The 19,231-nt window shown below is 48.3% G+C and overlaps 1 long non-coding RNA gene across 1 annotated transcript in view; it reads right to left on the bottom strand.

Moving 5' to 3' along the window:
* Positions 1 to 2,584: 2,584 nt before the first annotated feature.
* The window catches only part of LOC138920510 (uncharacterized), a 57,122-nt gene continuing 40,475 nt past the window's right edge, over positions 2,585 to 19,231 (bottom strand). The window contains exons 3-4 of the long non-coding RNA XR_011431796.1: positions 13,765 to 14,589; positions 2,585 to 11,398 (exon numbers count right to left, since the gene is read on the bottom strand). This is a non-coding gene — a long non-coding RNA (uncharacterized lncRNA). The remainder of the gene's footprint in view (positions 11,399 to 13,764; positions 14,590 to 19,231) is intronic.

Genomic DNA, 19,231 nt, shown 5'->3' with positions numbered 1-19,231 from the left:
CCCTCTGAGGCAGGCACACCATCTCGCATGTTATCCTTTGACTCCTTACAGTAACTCAGGGTCAATGTGTTATTATCTGCACTTCGCCTATCAGGAAACAGAAGCCAGGTAGCGAGAGGCAGAGCTGGGACCCAAAGCCAGGTTTCCAGGCTGCAATGCTGGCAGGCCTTGCACCACACCACAGCTGCCTTTTTGCTTCTAAGCCTGGAAAAGTTGATGAGCCCTGCACCCTTCTGTGAAGCTCTGCAGAAAGGAGCTGCCAAGCCTGCTTGTCTGAAATAGTTGTGGTCCTCAGCTTCCTGGAACAAAAGTACACTCTTTCCTGAGTGGGGACCAGCTCATTAACCCATCCTTTATTTCATGCAAGGCAACTCCCCACCACCCATAAATCATTTTCCAGGCCTTTCCATGAGGCAACTCTACTTTGGAAATGCAATGTCCCATGCAGGGCGAATGCGTCGTCTTCTGGACCCCATTAGTCAGGCAAAGCAAAGCAGAAGTGTCATGTGGAGCTGCAAACTGAAAGTAGATTACGAGCAAGACCCAAACACACAACACGGAGAGGAGGGGAGGCAGACACACAGTCTCAAAGTGCAGTTTTAAAGTTTCCAGGCCTTGCCAATGATGTAAACAGTGCTACGACCCACTGGGCCGTCCATGAGATTCCCTGCTGTGCGAGCTGGTTCACAACAATGACTTTTTTCTTTTTAATTTTTGATCAAATTCTGGATGGGGCATGGAATGGATCCAGAGAAGCTTCATGCTGGAAGTTTGCCTGGGCCAATCACCAGACCCCGCATTGATGAAAAGGATGCCTTCACTGGAGTCTTGATCTCTCTGAGAAACAATGCAGGAGAGTGGGGATGTTTCGTTTGATGAAACACAACATCTCTTGATCCCCGGAATAGATGCTGAAATAGCAGGAAGGAGCAGCAGAGGAGGATAATTTGCCATTTATTCAGGGCCTGCCGTGTGCCACACATAGTGTTAGGCATTTTACGAATATTGTCTCATTTGTTTGTCAGAATCGATATCGTCATTTTACAAAACAGGGACCAGAGGGTTGACAAGTAAAAGGCCAGGCTCGCCTTACATGGAAGGAGTGGAATGTGGATTGTGTAATAAAAATAATAGTTGCTATTAATTGAGGGCTTGCAGCGCGCCAGCCCGTGGTCTAAGCCTTTTTAGGTGTTAACTCTGTTATTCTCCTCATCAACATTGTGAGATGGGTACTCTTATTACGTCTATTTTACAAATGGGGAAACCAAGGCCCAGCAGAGAGGTGCAGCATCTTGACCCAGGACACACAGGTGATAACTTGCAAGGCTGGATGTGAACACAGGTAGTCCACCCCAGACCGTGCAGCCTTGACCCCTTCACTGCCTCCCTGGAAGACAGTTTATAATGCTGCTTTAACTGGGGAAGGAGGCAAGGTCATGTCAGAGCCACATGTCCTTTGAGACCTGAGAGAGGCCTTTGGTGACACTCTCCCCCAACCTCCCTGATATCTAGGTGAACTAACTCAGGTCTGGACAGGGAAGAGACTGGTCATAGGTCTCTAGGCTGTTCCGCGACAACACTGGGACTTGACCTTGGGACCAAATTCCACGCCCCAACACCATCTCTTGGTTCTTGAGTCAGGTGCCACTTAAACGTCGATAGCCAATAGAAATATAACGTGACCCATGTACGTAATTCAGTCCTTTGTTACTGGCCACATTTTAAAGAAGTCAATAGGAACAGGTGAAATTAATTTAAATAATATATTTTATTGAACCCAATACATCTAAAATATCATCACTGCAACATATAGTCAATATAAAATTTATTAATAAGATATTTTACATTTTTTTGGTGCAGAGACTTTGAAGTCTGGTATGTAATTCATAGTTACAGCATATTTCAATTTGCATGAGGCACATTTCAAGAGCGCAGTGGCTACATGTGGCCAGTATCTGCCATACCAGGCAGCTTAGCTCTGGATGCTTGTTATTCAAAGGGTGGTCTGTGGACCAGAGCATCAGCATCCCCTGGGAGCAGGTGAGAGATGCAGAATCTCAAGCCCCACCCGAGACCCACTGAGTCAGAATCTGCCTTTTAACAAGGTCCCCAGGATATCCGTGCACATACTCGTTTGAGAAATGCTGATCTCCAGTTCTTAGACTTTTGCAAGAAGAGCTGCAAGAGCCCTTTGCAATAGTTGAAAGCCATGGGGTCTTCTTCCCCCCAAAATAGAAATATGCAAATGCACACAAATTTCTGCTTAGGATTCTAGAAACGTCCTCCTGCTCTTGGAAGCCCAGCCAAGGACCCCATGGATTCCGCGTAAAGAACTCTAGCTCTGGAGCAGTGGTTTTCAAAAAGTGAAAATAAAAATTGTAAGCAGGGCAACCTTTTCTCTTGTTCACCAATGAAACGTTGTTCAAAGCCCCACGTACAAAATGGGCTGAGAGCAAGCCACAGTGGCTGAACAGGGAGGCAGCCCCAGTTCCATGTGTCTGTCTTTCCTCCATCTAACCCTGAAGACTGAGGGTACCTCAGACCCAGGGTAGGATGCCCACCCCGACCCCACCCCAGCCCCGCCCTGAGTATGCTGACCATGGCCCGCTGGCTGCACACAGGTCATCTGGAAGTAGCTTGCTTGGTTTGTTTGTTTTTGTTTTCAGACTCTCTGGGGACATTCTGAGGACCAACTGGATTTTGGAACACTGGGGCATCTCATCTGCCAGGCATGTCATGTTATCATGAGGTCACTTTCAGCGCAAAAGTCTTGGAACCCAAAATGGCCTTAATTGGCTTTCTCTGCCTCCTTAAATCACCAAACGACAGAGGTGGAAGGACTTAGTAGACCATGTCTTCTTTCCTCTCTCTAGAGGAAGAGATTAGGACCCAGAGGGCAGATGTAACTGTCCCAGGCCATACCCCGACACCTCCATCCCACATGACCTCCTTGAGTGGCCAAGGAATTCTCTTATTACCACACGGACTGTGGAAGTTTCTGATGGAGCACAAGATGCAGTTTCCCATTTTTTTTCCCCATGCTTTGTCATCATCCCATTTCCCATCTCTCTCCCTCACATGGAGAGCTCGTGCCGGGGCCACAAGAGCTTCTCTAAGACTGGTTGTGACCAGCTCACTTCTCTGCTCAGCGGAGGTGACTTCCCCCGAAGCTAGTGAAGCTTACACTCATTCTGGCTTGAATGGACCCTTCCGGGACTCATGAAATGGGATTCTTTTTTTCTTAAAGAGGGTCCCTCCAAATTGCATAAACTTCAGAACCCACAAAACCTGTGTCTGACCCTGCTGTTCAGACCCTTTGAGGTCTTCAGGACAAAGTCCAGATTCCAAAAAGCCAGCCTCAACGGCCCTCCCCTCGCTGGCCGTCTCCTCCCGTCCTTGTACACAGCATTCCAGTCTTAGGATGTGAACATCTCCAGCTCAGGCTGGGTCCCCATCTGGTGCACCCTTCTCACCTCCAGGTCTTGCTTAATTGCCTCCGCCTCAGTGAAGTCATCATGGTCTCACGAGCCACCCCTCTCTCTTGTCCTCCTGCCTCCTTACCACTTGCTTGTGATCACTTCTGGGTTAATATTTCTAAAGCTGTGACAACAATGCCTGGTACAGAGCAAGCATCCCGCATTTGTTAAATAAAATACAATACAAATAAAAATGGGAGCTTCAAGTCCTTTTTCACCCTGAGCTCTTGCTGTGGAAAAGGGGTCCTTGTGTTCCATTTTGCCCAGGGGGCAGAGCTGTTTTAGGTCCTTTGTCCCAGTCATCATTAGCAATGCCCACTGTCACTCTTGATGGTGTCCTGGTTTCGATGCTAAATGACTGGCCATCCCTTCCATGGAGTTTCCTCCTGGGTTAATTCTCCAGCATCCCTGAAGACTCAGCTAGGGAATCTGGTCCTTTGAGAATATAAACTGAGATGTCTTTGCCTGCAGGTAACCGAAGGTTTATTAGGGCACGCAACCAGAAGGCCAGAGAGGAAGTCGTTCTGGGTCAATTCTGCCAGCAGTTGAATGAGCAACAAGACACAACGTCACCTACTCATAATGAAGATCAGAGGCAGAAAAATTGGATGATTCTTCCCAAGAGAGTTTTTTTTTTTAATCCAGTGAGGAAAATGTTCCCCAGGAGCTCTGCTCCCCACTGACCCCAGGTGACTTCCTTTCACATCTAAGTGGCCAGAATGGATCACATACCCACGGCTAAACCGATGACTCGCGGGGAGCAGGAGCCTCTTGATTGGCTTGGACCAACCAGGAGTCATCCTCTGGAGCTGGGGGGAGGCTCAAACGTCCGGCACACATGGCCACCATTTTGAAAATAATACTGCCCAGGACGGCTTGGCTGAGGGGAGGGAGGGAGGAACATGTGTCGGCCAGGCCACCAACAATGTCTACTGCACCTTCCCTGAGCCCTCCGGCTGGAAGGGTCCTTCCCCGTCTGGATTCCATAGGCTGTTGCACTTGCTCTATTATAGCACTTTATCACTTTTCAACTTGTCTCTTGTCCGCCTGCCGCCAGATATTAGCTTCACAAGAGCAGGAAGTATGCTTTATCACCTCAGTCTCCTCGCAGCTCCTAGCCCAGGACCTGGCGCCTTGGAAGAGCTCAGAGAGTATTTAAATGAGTACATTTCCTCCCTGGCAGTGTTCCTATCAAGCATAATGTACTCCTTGTTTGGGATACACTTGGTGAGACGCTTTAGGTTGGGGAAACGTAGGATGTTTCACAGCTGCTCTTAAACTGTGCACTCCCTGAGCACAAAGCCTGCGCTGGGCACATCGCTGTATTCCCTGGGACCTGGCACAGGGTCTGATCCACAAGCCGTACTCATATTTTAAGATATAACACATAGGAGACAGGTGTCCATGCAACACAGCAATGAAAGAAGGAACTCTGCTATATGCAATAAGGATGGACCTCTCAGACACAAGGTCAAACGAAAGAAGCCAGACATAAAAGAAGAATGGTGTAAGATTCCATTTATATCAAGTTCAAACATGGCAAAACTAATTCTTGATGATAGAGGAGAGAAGAGTGGCCACCTGCAGGGGGTATGACCAGGGGAGCCTGGTGTGCACCAGAGCTGTCCTATCTCTTGACTTGGGTGATGGTTACATGTGTGTGCACATGAAAAATTAATTGAGCTTTAAGCTGTGGTACATCTAGACAATGGAATATTATTCTTTTTTATTAAAAAGAAATGAGCTCTCAAGCCATGAAAAAACATGGAAGAAACTTAAATGCACATCACTGAGTGAAAGAAGCCAGCCTGAGAAGGCTGCATACTGTAGGATGCCAACTATGTTTCTGGAAGAGGCGAAACTATGGAGACAGTAAAAAGATGAGTGGCTGCGAGGGATGGAGGGAGAGGAGAGAGATGAACAGGCAGAGAACAGATTTTTAGGGCAGCGAAACTATTCTTGATGACACTATAATGGTGAATATATGTCATTATCCAAATCCACAGAATGTGCAACATCGAGAGTGAACCCTAGTGTAAAGTATGGACTCGGGGTGACGATGTGTCAGAACAGGTTCATCGACTGCACAAATGGACCCCTCTGACGTGGGATGATAGGGCGGGAGGCTGTCCATGTGTGGGCCAGGGGGTATATGGGAAATCTCTGTACCATCCAGTCAATTACGTAGGGAACCTAAAACTGCTCTAAAAAATAAAGTCTATTTTAAAAACCATTATTGAGCAATTTATTTTATGTACTGTACAGCATATCTCAATAAAATAGGAAAAAGTGTTCTCCTTCAAAATAATATCAACCAGCGTTTACTAAAGGCTTGTAGGAAGCCAGACCCTGCCCCAGTTCTGTGCCCGTAGGATTTCTACAAGGCAGGCGGTGGGAAGGCAGGGGCTTGCCTGGCTTGATCTCCATCCTGTCCTCAGTGCCCAGTATACAAGAAAGGTTTGTCAGGTGGAGAAATGTGCTCCTTGAAATGTCACAAAAGTCCCACGCTGTAGAAACAGGTACTCTCTCCATTCCACAGAAGAGGAAACCAAACTCGGGAGAGACAAGTGACTGGTCCAGGGCCACCCAGCTGATAAGTGCCAGAGCCAGGGCTTGTGCCAGGCTGTCTTGATGGAAAAGCCTGCATTCTGAACCCCTGTGCTGTGTCATCTCCAATTTTCAAGGAAGTTGAACTCCAGAGAGCTCGAGGTGTTTGCAAGTTGTGCTGGTAAAACTATTCGTAGGAGTTTCCACTGTGGTTGGGTTTTCCCTAAATTAATTGCTATTGTCTCTGGTGTATGGTTAAAGCCCTGATTGTAGCTCTGATAAAGGGACAGTCCAAGCCCACGCTCAACCGGTGAGCCTGTCAATAACTTTGACACCCTGAGTCTCTGTCACCTGATAACTACTAAAAGGTGTAATATTCTGAAGCCTTTAATTTTACCTTCCATGGGAGAGGAAAATTGATGGGGAGAGGTAGGATGCAATTTGAGACGTGCAAATTACCTTTTGACTCTCATGAATATCTATTCTGCATCTGATGCCCGCCTGGGCAAGAATCTCTGTCCCCAAGACGAGCCAGGTTGACGGGCATCAGCGCATAATTGCTGGGTTCAGGCCCGTCTCCCCCGCTGGGGAGTGAAACCTTGCTCAAGGTCAGCAGCGAGGTGTCAGTCTGAAAGTTTCCAACGCCACGTGAGCTGCATCAGGAACAAAAGAGTCTTCAAAGATGGCAGCTTATCCCAAATGCAAAAAGATGTGTGTGTGTTTGTGTGTGTGTGTGTGTGTGTGGTCTGATGATACCTTCAGGCCAGGTAGGATGCAAAGTGAAAAGGTGACGGAGTGGGGCAATTTCGGGGGCTTCAGGTTGTGGCTGAGTGACACGGAGGGAGCCTATGCGGACGGCTCTTCTGAGAAGTTCGGCTGTGCCAGAGTGGAGAGAGAGAGAGGGTAGAAAAAGCAGCATCCTGAGAAATACATTGACGATTTAAAAGAAATATATTTTTCGTTGTGGTAAAACACACATAACACACAATTTGCCATTTTAATGCATACAATTCAGTGGCATTAATGCATTCACAATGACGTGCAACCGTCACTGTGATGAAGTTCCCGAACTTTTTCATCACCACCGAAGGAGACTCCATGCCCACTAGCAGCCCCTCCCCGTTCCTCCCGCCCCCAGCCCCTGGCAACCACCTGTCTGCTTTACGGTCTGCTTTACGTTGCTATGGATTTGCCTATTCTGGCTATTTCAAGTAAATGGAATCATACAATATGTGGGCTTTGTGACTGGCTTCTCTCACTTAGCACTATGTTTTCAAGGTTCATCCATGTTGTAGCATGTGTTGGTACCTTATTCCTTCTTACAGCTGAATAATACTCCACCGTATGGGTGTAACACACTCTGTTTATCCATTCATTCCTTGATGGACATTTGGGTGGCTTCCACCTTTCGGCTACGTGGCTAGTGCTGCTATGAACATTCACGTCCAATATTTTCTTGAACACCTGTTGTCAGTTCTTTCAGGTAGATTCCTGGGAGCAGAATTGCTGGGTCATGTGGCAATTCTGCGTTTAACTTGTTGAGGAACCATCCAACTGTTTTCCACAGCGCCTTCGCCATCGTACATTCCCACCAGCTGTGTACAAGGGTTCCAATTTCTCTCCATCCCTGTCAACAGTTGTTACTTTCCATTTTTTTGGATTTGAATTGTTTTCAAGTGAAGACTCATTCTTCTCTGACTGCGTGCTCACCGTGGGCTCACGGGCTTGTGAACTGGGGTGAGCGGACAGCCCCGACCCCGCCCTCCAGGGGCTCCGCCTGGTGGGACCCTGGGAAAGTCAGGCCCGGAAAGAAACTTCCGAACTCTACCCTGGCCTCTCAGAGCTTCCCTTCAGCTGCTTCTCTCTCCAGCTGCCGACAGGGAGAGCTGAAATTTAGACACAGAATTCCAAGCCCCTTTTAGAGAAGCAAGAGGGGAAAGAGCAAGATTTTGGTGTGAGAATCCTTTAGGTTCAGACCCCGGCTCTGTCACCTGCTCCCTGTGACCTTGAGCAAGTGGTTTAAACTTCCAGAGCCTCAGCTTTCTTGTCAGTAAAATGGGATAGTACTATTTACCTTGGGGAGTTACTGTGAGATTTACGTAGGTAAGTGACAAAAATGAAGGCCTAGCTCGGTGCCTAACACTTAGGAGATGCCCCATAAAAAGGCTTTTCCCCTCTTTGGGTCAATGGAGAAAAAGGGATGTCAAAATAACAGGAATGTGTATTTTTTCGTAATCCAGCATTACCCAAGGCAGACCCCGACCAACAGACGGGGATGTTTGCAGACTGAGGAGCCATCTCAGTTGTGGGCCAGGGACATGCCACCAGCGTGCTCTCTCCCATGGATCTGGGCCCTCACTCACCTACCAGCCTCCTGCTGGCCACCCTGGCCTCCCCAGTAATTCCAGTGCTCAGCAAGCTTTGGGGTTCACTGGCCGTATTGGTTTCCTAGGGGTGCTGTTACAAAATGACACGCACCGGGTGGTTTAAAACAACAGCAATTCATTGTCTCACGATTCCAAAGTCTAGAAATCTGAAATCAAGGAGTCCGCGGGACCGTGCTTTCTCAGAAGACTTTAGGGGAGCTTCCTTCCAGGAGCTTCCTCTAGTTTCTGGTGGTGGTTGGCCATCCTTGGCATTCCATGGCTTATCGTTGCCTCACTCCAGTCTCTGCCTCTGTCTTCACATGGCCTTCTCCCTTGTGTGTCGCTCCCCCCGCCCCCAATTTCTCTCTTCTTATAGAGACATCAGTCATGGGATTAGGGCCCACCCTAATCCAGTAGGATCTCATCTTAACTGGATTGGTATTTGCAAAGACCCTTCCAAATAAGGTCACATTCACGGGTACTGGGGGTTAGGACTGCAACATATCTTTTTAGGGAACACAATTCAACCCACAGCACTGGCTTATGGTTAAATGCAGGCATGAAATCAGGTTTTATGACACAGAGACAGTTTTGGGGGCCCTCATTAGGGAAAAGAACACAAAATTATAAATACCAGTTTAGGTACAGGGCCCTGGAAGGGGGTGAGCAAGTGGGGGGTCCTGTAGCTTAAGCATCATTAGCTTCATGGAAAATCTACCTCTGAATAAACCTTACTTTATAAACCCAATTCAGTTTCTAAACTCATTACACGGACCCAAAGGAATAAAACAGTTAAAAATGACAAACCATTAAAACCTAAATTTCATACACAGACATACATGTCTGCATGTATATTGGAACAGATCCGAAAGGAAACACATCCAAATTTCAACTGATTATTTGTGACTGATGGAGAAGCGAGTGCTATTTATTTTTTCTTTTTGCTTATCTAAATGTGCTAGTCTTCCTACAATGAACATATATTGCCTTTATAAAAACCATAACCATCTTCTTGCAGGCTTGATGTGTCGATTAGAGCTGGGATGTGTCTGCCGCCCTCACAGAGAGCTACACTGCTGGCGTTGTCATAGACAGCTTTCCCGGGAAATGCTATTTCCTCAAGGGCTCCACGGAGCCCACAGGACCTCCCCTTGGGTTTCCTAGGTCCCCCTATCCCACCCCCAGAAGGCTGCCTGGCTCAGCTTGGGAAGGTACCCAGAGAGCCACTGGCCAGTCCACACACAGGAGAGGCCCCACCACGGAGAATGAGGTGTCGTGGCTGCCGATCTGTTTCCCTGATTTACATCAATTTACATTCGGCTCTGAGTAATCTACATGAAAATCAGGCAGCTTCCCTCTATTCCACTGAAATCAGATGAGGCCGCCTGGCCCGAGGATGATACAAGGAGATGCTCCCTCGCTTCCCAAACCCTGGACAGATTAATTTTTCAACCAGAGCAAGGGCTGGCATTGTAATCATGGCCACCTAGCACTGTTTTACGTTCTCCAAATTGGATAGATAAATGGATATTTGAGGTTTATTAACCTGAATGCTTTGTCTAGCTTCATTTTCCATTCCTTTCCCTTCTCTCAGGAGCTGGTAGGTTTTTTCATGTGATTATCAATGCTATTCACTCATTCACTCCTCTCACAATAATTTACTGAGGTCTTCTATGTACCAGCAATTGTGCTGGGTCCCTGGGTGAGAGGTGACCGCCTTTGTCCCTGTCTGTATTTGAGGTCCCTGCTGTTGACTTGTTTTTTAAAATAAATTTTGATGTAGGTATCACCTACATACAGTAAAATGCATACACAAGTGTACAACTTGACAAATGTTAACATATGTATCAAGGAACCTCCATTATGATCAACATATAGAAGATTTTTAATTCTCCAGGAAGCTCGGTCAGGCCCCCTCCCTGTCAATATCCTTCTACCCCACCCAAGGTAACCATTTCTGACTTCTTTCCCTATCAGTTAGTTTTGCCTGTGTTTGATCTTCCTGTAAATGGAATTAGCCAGTATAAGTTCAAACTCCGGCAAAACTTATTTGGATCATCAGTACATTGGTGAAATTCACCCATGTATCAATAATTTGTTCTTTTTTATTGGCATGTAGTATTTAATTACGTGTATACACCACAATTTATTCATCTATTCTCTGCTTGATGGACCCTTGGGTTGCCTCCAGTGGGAGAAGCTTATGAATAAAGGTCCTATGAACATTCTCACACACGTCTTTTGAGGCTCCTGTGTGCTTGTTTCTCTCGGGTATATACCCAGGGGTGGAATTGCTAGGTCAAAGGGTGAGCCCATTTAGCTGTAGTAAATACTGCCCACTCTTGTCTTTTAAATTCAGTCCCCTTGGTCCATTTTCCCCAGAGCCTCTTCTCTATTTTGTTTGTGCCGTCCCTACCCGCCCTTTATTGCAATCACAGGATGTAATTCAGATTTCTGGCTTGCAATTTAGGACTGGTGCAGCAACAGCCCTCAGCCGAGAATCACGAGATCCAGTCCATTCCCAGCTGTCCCAGGGATTCACTGTGTGTATCCAAGAACACTGGCTTGTCTCCCTTGAGCTCGATTACCTATATTAGATACATAACGTTTGAGGTACTTTCCTTTCCTGACACTTACAAAGACCGGGCTCAAATCTGAGCTTAGCCAGTTTCGTGACCTTGGACAGGTTACTCCATCTCGCGAAGCCTCAATGCATCTTACCATGACATGGGGACAATAATGTGCCCACTTTCTAATTCTGTTGAGAGAATTAATGAGTTGGTTAATGTACGATACCTGGCACAAAGAAAGTGCTCAATATATCAGGGTATCTACTGTGGCAAGACCGCCAACAAGCTACTCTCTGCAGAAGCAAAGACCTTGCCCACCTGTCTTGCCGGTGTTCCCATGGTTCTGTCGCCTCGCGCCCAGGTGGGGTCTTCCTTGGCTGGGTGTTGCCATGAACCCTGGCTTACATGTTGATCTTCATCTCTACTTCTTTCTCAGTTGCTGGGAGGCGGTGTAAGGACATTGGGTTAAAAACACATTTTTTCCCCAAAGTAACAATATTTTAAACAGGTTTCCTATATTTGTCAGAGGAAACATCAAACTGCACTTTGCAAGACTTTGAAGGTTGATAGTGCACCTGAGCTCGTCTAGCTAATAACGTGCTCTGAAGCAGCAAAGGCATTGTTTTTGTCGGTTCAGTAGACAATGTGACACATTGCCACAGAAAAATGCCATTTGGAAGACCACGGAAAGTGTTTCCTAGAATTTCATGAAACTGGTTTTCCTACTTTCATGCAATGTTTAATATAGAAAATAGAGCTAAGTTTGATCGTATAACTCACACTTGATATTTTTCTCAAGATGGAGACAGTTTTCTTACGATTTCTGATTTATTGAGGTGTGGCAGACACTACTGTTTACCTATCCCAAAGCCTTCTCCCTAAAGAGACTGGACAAGGTCACCCCACTCTTTCGCATCTCCCTTCTTAGAGGATCCTCCCAAGGGCATCGCCCAGCATCACAGTCCTTCTACAGAATCTGCTGAAGCTAGTCCGCAGTTTTCCCAACACACTCAGAACCCCTTCATTGTGCCTCGCCCTCCCCACAGACTCCACAGGAGCCCTCCTCCGAGGTCTGGGGCCCAGGCTGCCTGGACCCAGCTGTGAACCTGTCGGCTGTAATAATTCCAAACTCTTTCCTGTGTTCCCCCACCTGAGAGGTAGTAGCTGCTACCTCCATAATGTCTCCGAGTTCTCCTTTTACCCTTTCAGTTTCCCAGGGAACAACTTCATACCTGGTTAGCCATCCTGTACACCAAATTCTCTCTGCTCACCTTTGCCTGGTGTGGTTTCTGTCCCCTGACTGGCCCCCGCTGACACCCCCACACCAGGCTGTCTGCTCCTCAGTTCCAGCCTCCAGTGAGTTGCTGAGCATCACTGAGACTCAATTTTCTGATTTTTAAAGTGGGAAGAATTTTAACAGAACGCCCATTAGCACAGAGTGGCTTCTTACGTTCAGCCCAGGAGTCCTCGCTTCTGGAAGCTTCCTGCACCCTCCAAGCTGGTAGGGTCCTCCGAATCCTGATCATATGACTCTTGACACTTTGCCCTTCCATGCGTTCAACAAGCATTTGTTTGCAGTACTATGGACCGAATTGTGTCCCCCGAAATTCATGTGATGAAGCCTTAACCCCACAATGGGACTGCACTTGGAGATGGGGCCTTCAGGGAGGTGATTAAAGTTAAGTGAGAAGGCGGGTGTCTGAAAGCCAGGAAGAGGGCCCTCCCCAGAAACACAGCCCTGCTGGCACCTTGCCCTTGGACTTTCAGCCTCCAGAACTGTAGAAATAAATGTCTGTTATTTACGTCATGCAGTCTGGTGTCTTGTTATGGCAGACCGAGCAGACTATAACAAGCACCTACTATGTGCCAGACAGACGTAGGTGTTGGGGATTCAGCAGTCATCGAAATAAACTGAAGGCTCTGCCCTTGGTTCACTTCCATTCACAAGTGGGGGGAAAGGAAATAAAGAAAAGGATGCCAGTAAACGTGTCACAGCAGATGGCACTGAGTTCAAGAGGGGAGAATAGAGCTGGGTACAGAGTAAGGAGGGGCAGCGTGTAGTATTTAGGTGGTCAGGGGAGGTGGCATTTTAGTAGTGACCACAGGAAGAAGTAAAATAAGAAGAAGCCATAGTATAGATATCTGGACGAAGGGTGTGCCCTGAAGAGGGAACAGCATGTGCCAAGGCCCTGCGTGAGAAAACACTTGGTGCAGTGGATGAACAAGGAAGAGGGAGCTTGGCGGTGGTGGAGAGGGGGACAGAGAGCACAGGGCCTGGGGACCATTGTAAGGACTTGGGCTTTTATTCTGAATAAGATAGGGGGCTTGCATCAGTTAGTGTTCTCCAGAGAAACGACCAATAGGATGTATGTGTGTGTGTGTGTGTGTGTAAAGAGGTTTGTTTCAAGGAATGAGTTCATGTGATTACAGGGGCTGGTAAGTCCAGATTCCATAGGGCAGACTGTAAGGCTAGACCCTTAGGCAGCAGCTAATGCTTCAGCCTTGAGGCAGAATTTCTTCTTCTTCTTCAGAAACCTCAGTGTGGCTCCTAAGGCCTTCAATGGATTGGATGAGGCCCACCCATATTATCCAGGGTAATCTCCTTGACTTAAAGTCAGCTGATGGTGGATGTTAATCACCTCTATAAAATACCTTCACAGCAACACCTGGATTTGTGTTTGATTAAATAACTGGGTACTGGAGCCCAGCCAAGTTGGCACATAAAACTCACTATCGCCAGGCTCTTGGAAGGTTTTAGGAAGAGGACATCCTCTGTTTACTTACCTGGGGTAGTTTCTGACTTACTTTGAAAAGGATCCTCCTGGCTTCCTCGTGGAAAACCATCGGTAAGGGCACAGCTGGCTGCCACCAGAGAGACAGGCCAGGAGGGCGCTGCAGGCATCACGTGACACCGCAGAGGACGGGGGCCTGGCCCCGGTGGTGGCGTGCAAGCTGCACACTCGCAGGCTCTCGTCTGCAGGTGGAACTGGCAGAGGCTGACTGTTTCTGTTCTCCCAGAAACAAATCCGTGTGGGTGGCACCTGGCACGCCGCAGGTGCACAGTCAGCGTGTGCTGACACGGAACGTACGAAAAAACGAATAGCAAACTGTAAAGCACTGTCCACAGGTTCTCTGTTAGCACCCTTAGGCCTTCTCTGCCCTGGCCTCTCTCCTTGGGCCGAAGCACAATGTGTGAAAACCCCAGTTGTGGCCCAGATCCCAAATCCTACTGCATCCTGGAGCCCAGCTCGCCCGGGCCCACATCCAGCAGTTCTCTCTGGCTTCCCCAGACCACCTTGGAGTGCAGTGGAGCAAAGGTTATCTCCCAGGGGAACTTCATGCTGTGAAGGCCCCGTGGATGGGGCAGGAATTACATTCTCTACAATGCCCCAATTCTCATCCCCTTTATGCCAGAGAATTTGTGAGAAAGTCACATTGCCTTCTGCGGTGTTTCTAGAATCTGGGAGCTGAGTGGACTCCATCCTTCTTATCTCCTTGGAGTTAATTGGAGCATGAGGAAGAGCAGTGGGGTCTGGCAGAGTCCCTCACCCCCAGATCCCAACACTGAACCACACAGGGGGTGACCAGCCCCTCATGTTCATGGTGAAACGGGTTCTTCTTCAAAGAGTGCTAAAATTAAAAAAAAAAAAAAAGTATGAGAAAGAAAAAGAGAAGAACCCAGTGTGTTTACATGGAAAGTGGTTCCACATTCCCGCCTTAGGGAACACAGAGTGTCCTGGAGCCGGCAGCCACCTGGCTCCGTTCCCCACCGTATTGTAGAGTGGGGGAGCCAAATTTCCTTCGGGATGTCTATAAATAAAGTGCTTCGTCCACAAGCAATTAGGTGGAAGCATTTTTCCAACCAGTGTGCATATGAGTCTCATTTCTCCACAAGAGGCACAGCGGATCAGAGCTGTTAGTTTAAGCCCATTGCTATGTGTAATAATAATAATTTTTTCACAGCATCTACTTCCCTTCTTTCCAACCTTCCCCTCCCCCTGCCTCAGTCTAGGTTTTATGTAGAAATTCTATTTAGAAACAGGCAGGCACAGCATTCCAAAATTCTTCCAAATTTAAGAAATTCAGAAAGGTATGGGATTTAATCTCTTCTGTTACAGGTAGAAGGCTCTTTTCTGATAAGAAGAGGTATGCAACTGATCACATTTCCCTTTTCACTTTATCTGCCAGGTAGCTCAGTGCCAGCAACCGCTTATGCCTTATGGTTAGTGCCTCTGAGTCCTCTATTTTTCTAATTCCTGATTTCACCTGTGATTATCCTTACTGAAACTAAATTTTAACATACGCTTACCCACAATGTCTTCAGAAAGAGGCAGGATGCAAAGAAATAATATTTTTAAATAGTTTTTATTTTTAGTGGCTGCTGCCCTAAGAATGGAAGCTCAGGATGGAAGAAGCACAGAACGTGGACTGACAGAAAAAATCATGACGGAGGGAAGGAGAGGAGAAAAATGACATTCAATAGGAATGGACTATCTGTCTTACATTATGTGAGCACTTAAATTTTTAAAATTTAAGATGCACAGCAGATGCTCTGAGGCAGAATGGCTGAGTCGAGCTTGGACCCAGGTCTTTCTGATTCCAGGGTTAGTGCGGGCTCCACACTATCATGCTACTCCTCAAGCAGCTAGTGGGGAAAAGGCTGGCCAGGGACAGAATATGCCTGTGAACAAAACGGTGCCATGTACTAAAGGGCAGAGAGCAGGTTAGGCTGATGTCAACAGGGAGGACCAAAGAGAGTAGACTTCAGGTGAACAGGTTAAATATAGCAAGCCCAAGGCATTCCTTCATCCATCCATCCATCCATCCATCCATCCACCCACCCACCTATCCATCCATCCATCCACCCACCCACCCACCCACCCATCCATCCATCCATCCATCCATCCACCCACCGACCCACTCACTCATCCATCCAACCATCCATCCACTCATACACCCAACCATCCATCCAACCACCTGTTCATCCACCCATCCATTCATCTATTCATCCATCCATCCATTCATTCATCCAAGACTTTTGGACTCCACCACACAACAAAGGCCTCATACCTTCCCACAAAGAGCTCTGGAGCTGGGATAATCCTTCAGAATTGTCCCAAATTGAGCCAAGGCCTTTTTACCCCCACATCAACCAGTCATTGGATGCAGATTCCCCCGGAAAGTGACCATGACCTCGCATGAGGTGGCTCTCTCAGGTGAGGGCAATTGGTAGAGACAGGCTCTGCTGAGAGCTGTTGGCAGCCGATGCCCCCAGCGGGTGGGGGAATGCAGGTGGTCATGCTGAAGAAGGGGCATCTGGGTGACACAGCACGAGCCCCACGGCGCCCTGCTCTGCTGTTCTCCATTTGACTATTTCCCCAGAGTCTCCCCCTCCACTGGAACGTACGCTCCACTCTCCTGTTTGTTCACTGCTGTGTCCACAGCCTAGAACAGCGCCTGACCCAGAGTACGTGCACAACCAGCATTCGAGGAATGAAATGCAGGATTGGATAAAACAGCAGCCAATGTTACTGAGCGCTTACAATGTGTCAGATACTGTGCTACACGCTTCGTGTGAAGTATCTCATTTAATCCACAGGATGACCCAAGAAGTGGGTACTGCTATCTTTGTCCTACAGAGTTAGGAAATGGGGCTTAATGAAGCCGAGTCATTCGCCCAGCAGCACACGGAGAGCAGGTGAAGTCGGGATTTCAAGGATTCTGAAGGGTGGCTGTTTGGCTCTGGAGCCTCTCTCTTGTTCACTAAGTGACACCCCTCAGGGCAGGTCCAGAGAGAGTAGACTTTAGAACCTGGATAGCTGCTGGGAGTTCAGGAGGACGGAGCCAGAGGGGCCCCTTCCGGCCCAGCCATCGGTCGCCCTTGGGGTAGCTTGGGGAGTTCCAGGGGGCATGCAGACAGGACCCAGCTCCTGCCCGGGAGGGGCCCGCATCCCATCCTCTGCAGCTTTCCATATCACGGGCCTGCTGATAACTCCCAAGTCCACACCTCTAGCCCAGGCCTCGCCCCAGACTCTGGACCCTTTGACTCTCAGTGGCTGTCTCACAGGGATCTCAGATTTAACACGGCCAAACTACAGCTCATCAAATGCTCCTCCAGCAGTCTTCCCTCCTCATGGAGTCCCTGCCATCCACACAGCTGCTCAGGCCACACACCCGAGGTCACCCTTAATTGCTCTCCTTCCTTCATCCCCTACATCCCTCAGCAAGACCTAACAACTCTGCCTCCAAAATAAATCCCAGGTCGGCCCACTTTATTCCATTTCCACAGTCAGCCTCCGAGGCTGACCCCCCCCCACCTTTCATCTGGACCCAATGCAGGAGCCTCCTGACTGGTTTTCCTGCTGCCCCTCCATGTGTGCTGTGTCTGCCCACCTGCCAAAAGGCGTCCTGTCAAGATCTGTGAACAGGCCGAGATTTCACCCCACTCGGAAGCTAACAAATCAGTACACCAGTTTCATGGATGCTGGTAGAAGACATGAGACTCCTGGGTCAGAGACAAAAGACTCTGTCACTCACAGCAAAGCAGTGGGCAGAGTGTCAGCAGGCTCACCAAAGGTTCCTTAGCCCCAGTTCCCAAGGGCCGACATGGGTGGGCCTAGATGACTGCCTGTACACGCAGTGGGTCTGCATTATAGGAGAGGGACTCTGAGCTTGGGGGACTTGCCATTTTATAGCAAGCAGGAAGTAAATCTGCTCCTCCTTAGGGAGGGGACATTACTTCATCTCTCAAACTTGCTCACTGCAAACACAACCTTGAGAAATGGCTCAAGTAAAGAGTGGTCAGAGCCTCGCATTCATGGGATACTTGGTAAGAAGATGGCCCCCACCTAGACCAAAATTCAAACTACTTTACTTGGCCTTCAAGGCCCAGAGCGACCTGGCTTCTGCCTGCCCCTCTGACCTCACCTCCTCACCCCACTCCCCTCATTCACTCTGCTCCAGCCACACTGGCCTCCTCAAGGCCTTTGCACCTGTTCTTCTCCATGTCTTCATGTGGGTTGGTCCTTTTCACCCTTTGAATGTCACCTCCTTAAGGAAGCCTTCCCCACCCATTCCAGCTAACGTTGCCTCCCACCCACATCATTATATCAGATACACCATATTCTTTTCAAATGCTATCACATTGTGAAATGAGCTTTCCTTACAGTCTTGTTTCCTCTTCTTGTATGGCAGCCCCACGAGGGCAACGACCTCCTCTGTCTTGTTCCCTGCTGTACCCCCAGAGCCCAGAACAGCATCAAGGTGCTAAGCAAATATTTGGGGAATATATAAACGCAAGGCAGGGAGAATCCCAAGCTTAGGAGGCTGGAGGCTCTGACTGGGTCCCGGGGGGTGGGAAATGCCAACCAAGAGCTTCTCAGTGCTTTGGAAACATAAAACCTGGCGTGACTCAGCCTAATACCAGGGTGCAAGTGCTGTGGACTCAATGTTGTGCTTCAAACATGAGGCTTCTCTTTGTAGTGGCCTCTGAGAAAATCAACAGAGACCCTGTGGCATGACTGTATGGGAAGCCAAGTGATGTGTGGCCAAGTGATGGAAAGTCTTCCAAATATATATATATTTGTTGTTTAAAAAAACAACCAACACTCTCGTAATGATGCATCTGTCACTCTCATGGAGTGATTAAGAGCTTAAGTCCTTGAGCTCTGGACTCAGACCAACCTGGGTTCTGGTTCTGGCTCTGCCTGTCCCCCATCCCCATTGCTGTGAGTAAAGGGAGGGAAGCTGTTAGCTAATAGCACTTTCTGGAAGGTGAAGAAGAGGACAGACTTTAGTGGGAAGATAGCGAGGGAGCTTTCAGATACAGTTTCCAAGGATGACGGATCCCTCCAAGGATGTTGCCCGGGAAGCAGCTATGAGTTCAGGGCTTGGCCAACAACCAGCCAACCAGGCTGAAGGCAATGGTGGCTCAAGTCATCAAGATGGCGAGGTGCCCATGGGAGGGTTCGCAGCCTGCCTCAGAGGGCCCACAGCTGGAGGTGGAAGATAACCCAGAGCCAGAAAAGAGGACTGAGGAGGAATATTATGAAAAGTTGAAGACAGAGAGAGATGGTGGCTTCTCAGAAAAAGATGACAGAGGAACCAAGGGACAAGAGGGCTGGTCAGTGGAGGGTGGGGGTGGCGGTGGTGGCGGTCAACAGTGTCTGATGCTGGAGACGCCACAAAGAATGAGGCTTCTCATTAGCTGAGTGAGCGTGGGCAAGTCCCCTAACCTCTCTGAGCCTTCGTAAGTGATAACTATTAATAGCTG

Source organism: Equus caballus, chromosome 24 (genome assembly GCF_041296265.1).
Source record: "Equus caballus isolate H_3958 breed thoroughbred chromosome 24, TB-T2T, whole genome shotgun sequence".
NCBI lineage: Eukaryota > Metazoa > Chordata > Mammalia > Perissodactyla > Equidae > Equus > Equus caballus.
This window is presented reverse-complemented; position numbering and strand designations above follow the sequence as displayed.